At 44.0% G+C, this 8740-nt stretch overlaps 1 long non-coding RNA gene across 1 annotated transcript in view; it reads right to left on the bottom strand.

The window, feature by feature from the left end:
* Positions 1-340: 340 nt before the first annotated feature.
* Positions 341-8740, bottom strand: part of LOC125487281 — a 20010-nt gene continuing 11610 nt past the window's right edge. Inside the window, exon 2 of the long non-coding RNA XR_007265775.1 lies at positions 341-606. This is a non-coding gene — a long non-coding RNA (uncharacterized LOC125487281). The remainder of the gene's footprint in view (positions 607-8740) is intronic.

Below are 8740 nucleotides of genomic sequence, written 5' to 3'. Positions count from 1 at the left end.
GTGAAGCCCTTACATGACACTTATCCTTCCAGAAAGTGGAGGATGGGGGTTTGGGACATTCAAATAATGAAGCTCAATGGCTTCAGCTCCTCATCAAGGAAGAATGACGACCTAAGTAGTGCATTTTCCTGCTTACCCGAAGTGAGATCCATTTGTCAATGGACAGTCAGTACAGGATCCTTCTATGAAAATGACAGGGTTCGTCAAAGGAAGAAAGATTTGTATTATATCTTTCACAAACTTAAGACACCCTGAAACAATTTACAGCTCATGAGGCACTGTTGAAGTCAGGCAATTGTAATGTATGCAAGCTTCCACAAACAAGACAGTTATGAATAGGTCATTTTTTGTCTGATCTTTATTGACAGACCGTATTATACAAGTCACGGAATTAGAAAGTTCTGGCTCTTTTTTTGAACGGAGTTGGGTGATTTTTGTTTTATTTACTTTCCCATGAAACGGCAGAGGGGACTTCAGTTCAATATCACAACTGTAAGGTTTTGTCTCCAGATCCTCTGGTGCAGACTCTGGGTGTCTCAGCCTGGACTTTTCTGCTCATTCATTGGTCAGAACATTGAATAAAGGAGTTGGGACGTCATGTTGCACCTGTAAAGAACATTGGTGAGGCCACTTTTAGAATGCTGTGTACAATTCTGGTTGCCCTTCTATAGGAAGGATATTGTTAAACTTGAAAGGGTTCAGGAAAGAATTACAAGGACGTTGCTGGGACTGGAGGGTTTAAGTAATAGGGAGAGGCTGAATAGGCTGGCGCTATTCTCCCTGGAACATCGGAGGCTGAGGGGTGACCTTATAGAAGTTTATAAAATCATGAAGGGCATGAGTAGGTGAACAGACACGGTCTTTTCCCCAGGGTGGGGAAGTCCAAAACTAGACAGCATAGATTTAAGGTGACGGGGAAAGATTTAAAAGGGTCCTAAGGGGCAATTTTTTTCAAGCAGATGGTGGTGTATGTATGGAATGAGCTGCTGGAAGAAGTGGTAGGGGTTGGTACCATTACAACATTTAAAAGGCATCTGGATATGTACGTGAATAGGAAGGTTTTAGATGAATATGGGCCAAATGCTGGAAAATAGGGCTAGATTAATTTAGGATATCTGGTAGGCATGGACGATTTGGATCGAATGGTCTGTTTCTGTGCTGTATGACTGTTTCTAAGTGGACAGCTTAATCATTGCATGAGAGAAAATTACCGATATTTGCAAAGTAAGGACGTTTGAGATTTGGGTCAAAACTTGATGTTATCAGTAATGAGAGCTTTCTCTCTCTACTCCGTGGATGTATAAGTACACTTCATCACTGTAATAAATGGCAAGTGGACGTGATGTCGTACTTTACCAAGAGTCATCCCATTACCGAAACAGCGCGTGCGGATTCTCGTTTACACTGCACATTTGGAACTTATATTTCAAATGTGTATTCAACACAGAACCTTATTTGAAATTCTTCATGAGTCACCACTGCCTGACCTACACATCCCCTTCCCCCAACATCGTTTTTGAATGCCTGATTCATATGTTGTTAATTCACAAGTTATAATCTCAGGAGGCCTGGTGGCTGAGGAGGAGAGTTTGTCATTTGAAGACTCGCTTGACGTCCAATAGCCAAAGAACCAAAAGTCCCATCAGAGCATAACAGCCCAGACATTATATCAGACTCATGACTTGCTCATGATGGGACTTTCCCACATCAACACTGACCTACCAGCAACTTTGTTGTGCACAATTTCATAGCTGAAGGATGTCTCTGCTGGTATCATTATGCTCTTGTGGTCCAGCACGGTATGCGTGCAAGAGAAGTTAGTGTGATCAGACTCTCCCGCTGAGGAGGAACCATTGGATAACATTTCCTTATTAAGGAGACACAGAAATCCTAACATCCTTTTTTTCAGAATGGGACAACCAGTAAAGAATGTACAAAAACAGAAGTTGCAGGTCTAGCAGCATCTGTGAAGAAAAATCATAGTTAACATTTCGGTCCGACAATCCTTCCTCAGAATTGCTAGTGGCCAGTCTATCCACAGAAATGGAAACAGATGTTGAGGAAGGGAAGGGAGGAATCAGAGATAGACCAAGGTGAAAGTGAGGGCAGGGTGGAAATTGGAAGCGAAATTGACAAACTTTTCCAACTCCGGATGAGAGAGAGAAACAGCACAGATGATATCATTGATGTATTGGAGAAAGAGTTGTGGGTGGGGGGCTGGAATAGGACTGGAACAAGGAATGCTCCACGTACCCTGCTAAGAGACAAGCATAACTGGGGCCCATACAGGTACCCATGGCCACCTGTCTGACCTGAAGAAAATGGAGGATTTAAATGAGAAGTTGTTGAGGGTGAGGACAAGCTTGGCCAAGCAGAGGAGGGTGGTGGTGGGTGGGGTTGTTTCAGGCCTTTGCTCCAGGAAGAAGTGGAGAGTCCTGAGACCATCGTAGTGGGGAATTAACGTATAAAGGGATTGCACATCCATGGTAAAGAGGAGGTGGCTGGAACCTGCAAACTGGAAATTCTGAAACTGGCGTAAAGTGTCAGAGGAATTACAGATATACATATGCAGGGACTGGACCAGGGGATAGAAGACTGAGTCAAGGTAGGAAGAGATGGGTTCTATGGGGCAGGAGCAGGCCGAAACAATGGGTCTGTCCAGGCAGACCTGTTTGTGGATTTTTGGAAGGAGGTAGAAGCGAGCTGTGCAGGGCTGGGGGAATATCAGCTTGGAGGCAGTGGAGGGGAGATCATCAGATGAAATGAGGTCAGTTACTGTAGTTGATACAATGGCCTGATGTGCCACAGTGGGGTCATGGTCCAGGGGAAGATAGGAGGAGGTATCTAAGAGCTGGCGCTCAGCCTCTGCAATGTAGAGGTCAGTACGCCAGACTACAACAGCACCATCCTTATCGGCAGGCTTAATAACAAAGTCAGGGTTGGATCTAAGTGCATCACTGAAGTGCAGTCACTTCAGAGGGAGATTGATTGGATTGGGTGAGGGGGACAGAAAAATTGAGGTGACCAATGTCACATCGACTGTTCTCAATGAACAGATCAAGTGCAGGTAAAAGGCTGGAGGGAGGGGTCCAGGTAGAGACAGTGTTGGAACTGGGCGAAGGGATCTGTTGGATGGGGAGAGGACTCTTTTCCAAAGAAAGGAGCATGCAGGTGAAGACGGCAGAAAAGAGTTCAACATCATGGCACGCCCGAAATTTGTTAAGGCGGGGATGCAGAGGGATAAAGCTGAGACCTTTGCTGAGTACAGAACATTCAGCTTTGGAGAGCAGCTGGTTAAGAGGGATGGTGAATACCCGACAGGAGGTGGGGTTGAGGGACGGCGTGGAGTCAAAGCGAAGAGAGTGGAGGAAGGTGCCAGAGAGCCATGGGTGTCTCTGAGTTGTTGCATCTTGTGGGCCTTGGTGCCTGAAAGGAAAAGAAAAAGTTTGTGTGAGCTCAGCAAATGAGCCGGAGTATGAAATTGAACTGCAGAGTGGTGCAACCCCGAGCCAGTGTGTTGCGATACTGTTGGAGAGAGAGGTAGAGAGTGTGCATGTGACGCCGCATGGCACTGAGTGTGGATCTCAGGATGAGGCGAGAGCAGCTGTCTATGGAATGTTGAACTTCACAGAGATACCTGTGATCCTGGGTGGATTCAAAGCAGGAGGGATGAAACTTGAGTTGGAGTCTGAGCCAGAAGCAGTCACTGAGGAATGTGATATGGCTGTGGAAACAAGATTTTACAAATACCTGGTCAAACACCAGGAGTGACAGTGAAATTAATGTCAGTGGACAAGAGAAAAGTTCGGAATGGAAATCCCATCGGAGAGAGGAGCAGAACTTCTTCAAGGTGGGCATGTCTAGAAAGGATGTGGCAGTGAGTTAAATAATAAATAAATAAAATTAGTAAGTAAATAAATAAATAATACATAAAGAACTGCAGATGCTGTAAATCAGGAACAAAAGCAGAAAAAAGCTCAGCAGGTCTGGCAGCATCTGTAAAGAAAAATCAGAGTTAACGTTTCGGGTCCGGTGACCCTTCTTCAGAACTGAATGTAGGTGCTTTGAAACTGGAAGAGACCATTCACCCCTTCAGTAAGGTCCACCCTCTTCCCAGACGCTCAGTAGCAGCACAGGAATGTTATCTGTTTTCTTTCCCTTTACCCAAGACCCCTCCCACCCCGGTTATACTCTCTTCCATCCTCTTCCGTTGGGTGAAAGATTTAAAAGTTTGAATACATGTACAAACAGATTCAAGAGCAACTTCTTCCCTGCTGTCATCACAGTTTTGAAGGAACCTCTCAAATGTTAGTTCTGATCTCTCTCTGCACCTTCTCTGCCACTGTAACACTGTATTCTGCTACCCTGATGCACTTTGTATGGTACGATCTGCCTGTCAAGCATGCAAACAACACTTTTCACTCTATCACAGTACATGTGAGAACAATAAATCAAGCAATCAAGTCTCCGACAGACAATTGTGGTGTCTTCTGCAGGCACTGTTGACGTGTACTGAAAATTGCATGGTGTACTTTGTCCATATGAGACTTCCATAATCACAGGCACCAGCAGAGAGAGAGTCTGCTGCAAAGAGAATAATAAGTAACAAAGGATCCAAGTTTGACCACTTTTGCAATTCTAATTCTCAATGCATCTGACTGATTATAAATCCCAAGACCTTCAACACTATCACATCTACTGAGACCAGCTCACCTGAAACCTTATGTGGGACATTCTCAATCTATAACAGCAGGAGGTTCTACCTCAGAGCCATTAGGATTTTGAGATTGGTTTTCTATTCTAAGCCCCAACCTCTCCCATGCAGAAGATCCTGTAGTACTACCTTGAGGAGCAAGGAAGTTGCCCCTGAAATCCTGATCAATATTTATCCCTTAAGCAACATGAAAAAAAATGAACTGGACATTATCACAACGTTGTTTGTGGGATTGTCAGTTACGTTTCCAATGTTAGAATAGTGTCTACACATTAAAAAAAGCTTTGTTATGACTCAGTAGTATTATCACTGGACTGTTAACCCAGAGACCCAGGAATGTTCTGGGTTCAAATCCCACCATGGCAGATGGTGCAACTCAAATTCAATAAAAGAAAAACTGGAATCTAGGGATGACCATGAATCCATTGTTCATTGTCAGGAAAACACATCTGGTTCACTAGTGTCCTTTAGAAAAGGAAACTGCCATCCATACCTGGTCTGGCCTACATGTGATTACAGACCTACAGCAATGTGGTGGACTCTTAATTGTCCTCTGAGCAATTAGGAATGAGCAATAGCCAGCGATGCCCTCATCCTGTGAATGAATAATAAAAAAGTTGGGTTGTCATGCATAAATCCAAGACTTTTGGGCCCTTCGTTCTTCAACAAAGGTATTTTGTTAGTTATTCTTGAATGCAAAGGCACAATTTGCTTATTTAACAAGAAATGAAATGTTATAGCCAGCATCTTGGCTTTTCCACTTCAACTTATGAACCTAGAAGGTTTTTTTTCCGAATAACTTCCTTTTGTAGAGTTATGTTTAGTGATGGTTCCATTCCTTCACATAGAACACCTACGCTTTCACTTCCATCATCACTTTAAAAACCAATGCAACAATATTTACTTCATATTTCTACCAAATTTTCGTCCTACACAGTTAGGCTCCATCCGTGGACTTTGAGACATAAAGTTTAAACATGCTAGCCTTTTAAATGTTGAATTTTATGCCCATTTGCACTATTCCAACTTATAATTTAAAGAGGGATTAGTGAGACAAAGAGCAGTTTGATGACTGTAGAATCACATAACGCTAGGTGAGGCCATTTAGTCCTTTCATGTTTGTGTTAGCCCTTTGAAAGAGCTCTCCAATTAATCCCCCCCATGTTTGTACTTTTCAAGTTTGACTCCCCAAAGCCTGCTCCACCCATCTACAAAGCACAACTCACAACTGGAATGTTCCAGAAAGGCTCATAGCAGTGTGCAGATGGAAACCTAAAATGGAAAATGCACGATGTAGTTAAGAGCGTGAAGCTGCATGTTCATAGAGTCCTAGAGTTCATAGAAACCCTACAGTGTGGAAGCAGGCTACTTGGCCATCAAGAACAGCATTCCAACCAGACCCACACCCCTACCCTATCCCCGTAACCCTACATTTCCCATGGTTAATCCACATAACCTGCAAATCTTTGGACGGTGGGAAGAAATTGGAGCATCCAGAGGAAACCCGCACAGACATGGGGAGAACGTGCAAACTCCACACAGACAGTTGCCCGAAGCTGGAATTGAACCCGGGTCCCTGGGGCCATGAGGCAGCAGTGCCAACATGCTGCCCTGCCGACAACATTACTATCATGAACTTTACAATCTAGATTCTTTAGCTGAATTCAAACTCCATTAACTGCCTCTGTAGGATTTGAGCCCATCTCTTAAGGAGATTTATCCTGACAACTGAATTATAAGATCAGTGACACTACCACTCTGCTGCTGCTTCCCCAGAAGATCATTGGCAAAAGCACCAGAGGGGTAGACAAGGAGATTTTTTTTAAACACAGCAAGATGTTATGATGTGGAAACTACTGCCTAAAAGGGCAGTGGAAACAAGTTCAATAGGAACTTTCAAAAGGCAATTGGATAAATATTTGAAAGGCACTGTGGGAAAGAAAATGTCAGCAGTCCCATGAGACCAGGTTATAGTCCGGCAAGTTTATTTGAAATCACAAGCTTTCGGAGCTGACGAAGGAACAGCACTCCGAAAGCTTGTGATTTCTAATAAACCTGATAGATTATAACCTGGTGCTGTTTGACTTCTGACTTTGTCCACCCCAGTCCAACATTGGCATCTCATAGAAAGAAAATGGACAGAGGGACTAGCTGCATGACTTACTCAAATGTCCAGACACAATGGGTTGAATGGCCTTCTTCTGAGCCGTATGATTCTATTCAGTTAAGGCTCATGTGCAGGGACATTCATTTTCAAAACTTTCACCTATGGCAGGGCTGACTCATTATCAAGTTGTTACACACTGACAGTGTCGGTCATGCGTTAATGCTCTTATGCAATGGCACTGAATTCTGCTTCCTTATCTGAAACCGGGCAGAAGACAAAAAATAACCAGAGAAAGTGCACACACAAACATATACCCCTTCATTAGGTTTTACTGTAAATCATGCAGGTACCACTGCAAGGTACTGCGTCAGAGGCACCCTTTCAGAATGAGTGATGCTGTGGTACACAACTACTTGTCAACACCTCAGCTTTACAGTCAATGAAATACTTTCTTGAAATGTAGTCACTGTTGTAGTGTAGGGAAACCTAGACACAAAGCATAACAAGCTCCCACAAGCAACAATGTGTTGATGCTCACATCACCTCAAGTGATTGATGGATAAATATTGACGAGAACTTCAATGGAAATTGCTTTGTTCTTCTTCAAATACTATCAAGGGATCTTTTATGTGAATCTGAAGGAACAGGCCTTTGTAAAGTCTCATTGGAAAAGCAGTACCTCTGACCATGCAGCCCACCTACAGCATTGCACTGCTTGTGCTATCCCAGATAATGAGCTTAGGTTGCTGGAATGGAATCAAACTCATGACCTCCTGCCTCAGAGGCACGTGTATTATCTGCTGAGTCATAGTTGGCACTGTAGAAGGAATGGGGTGGGAATCAATTGCCAAAAGGAGACAGGAAGGTTCATAGTTGAATTATAGAGGCTATTTGATGGTTCTCTGCAGAACAATCCATTTAGTCCCATTTCCCTGCTCTATCCCCTTGACCCTGCCAGCTTCATTTTTCTCCAGTACCTGTCCAATTTCATTTCTAGCTTCTCATAGGCAGCATGTTCGAGGTGAGATCAATCACTGTGTAAAGAAAGTTCTTCCTATCATTTCCATCCTGCAACCCTTGCCCAAAACATTAAACCCACCGTCCTAGAGTCATACAGCACACAAACAGACCCTTTGTTCCAAATCATCCATGCCAACCAGTTATCCTAAATGCGTCCTTGAACAATGTGATTGGAACTGTCTTTTGGCATCTTATTTGAATCTGTCACAATCTTGTACACCTCTATTAGAGATCCTTTCAGTCGAATGAACCCAAGTTTCTCCAAACCAGTGTTGGTAAATTCCTCATTCCTGGAACAATTGTCGTAAAATCTTCCCCTACACACTCTAGAGAACCCTCACATCCCTCCTAAAGTGCAGTGACCAGAAGTGGTCACAATATGGCTGAAGCTGGACTTTTATAAAGGTTCTACATTGCTTCCCTGCTTTTGTACTCAATGTCTCTCATTGTGAAATGCAAGATCCCTAATGTTGTGCTAACCATTTTCTGATTTCGTCCTGCCACCTTCGAGGATGCCATGATGTGGAGGTGCCAGTGTTGGACTGGGGTAGACAAAGTCAGAAGTCACACGACACCAGGTTATAGTCCTACAGAGATAGTAGGAACTGCAGATGCTGGAGAATCTGAGATAACAAGGTGTAGAGCTGGATGAACACAGCAGGCCAAGCAGCATCAGAGGAGCAGGAAGGCTGACGTTTCGGGCCTAGACCCTTCATCAGAAATGGGGGAGGGGAAGGGGGTTCTGAAATAAATAGGGAGAGAGAGGGAGGCGGATAGAAGATGGATAGAGGAGAAGATAGGTGGATAGGAGACAGACCGGTCGAAGATGCGGGGATGGAGCCAGTAAAGGTGAGTGTAGGTGGGGAGGTAGGGAGGAGATAGGTCAGTCCAGGGAGGAC

This window comes from Rhincodon typus, chromosome 39, assembly GCF_021869965.1.
Source record: "Rhincodon typus isolate 14 chromosome 39, sRhiTyp1.1, whole genome shotgun sequence".
In the NCBI taxonomy this organism is placed as follows: domain Eukaryota; kingdom Metazoa; phylum Chordata; class Chondrichthyes; order Orectolobiformes; family Rhincodontidae; genus Rhincodon; species Rhincodon typus.
Note: the sequence above shows the minus strand (reverse complement) of the source record. Positions and strands in the feature narration are given on the sequence as shown.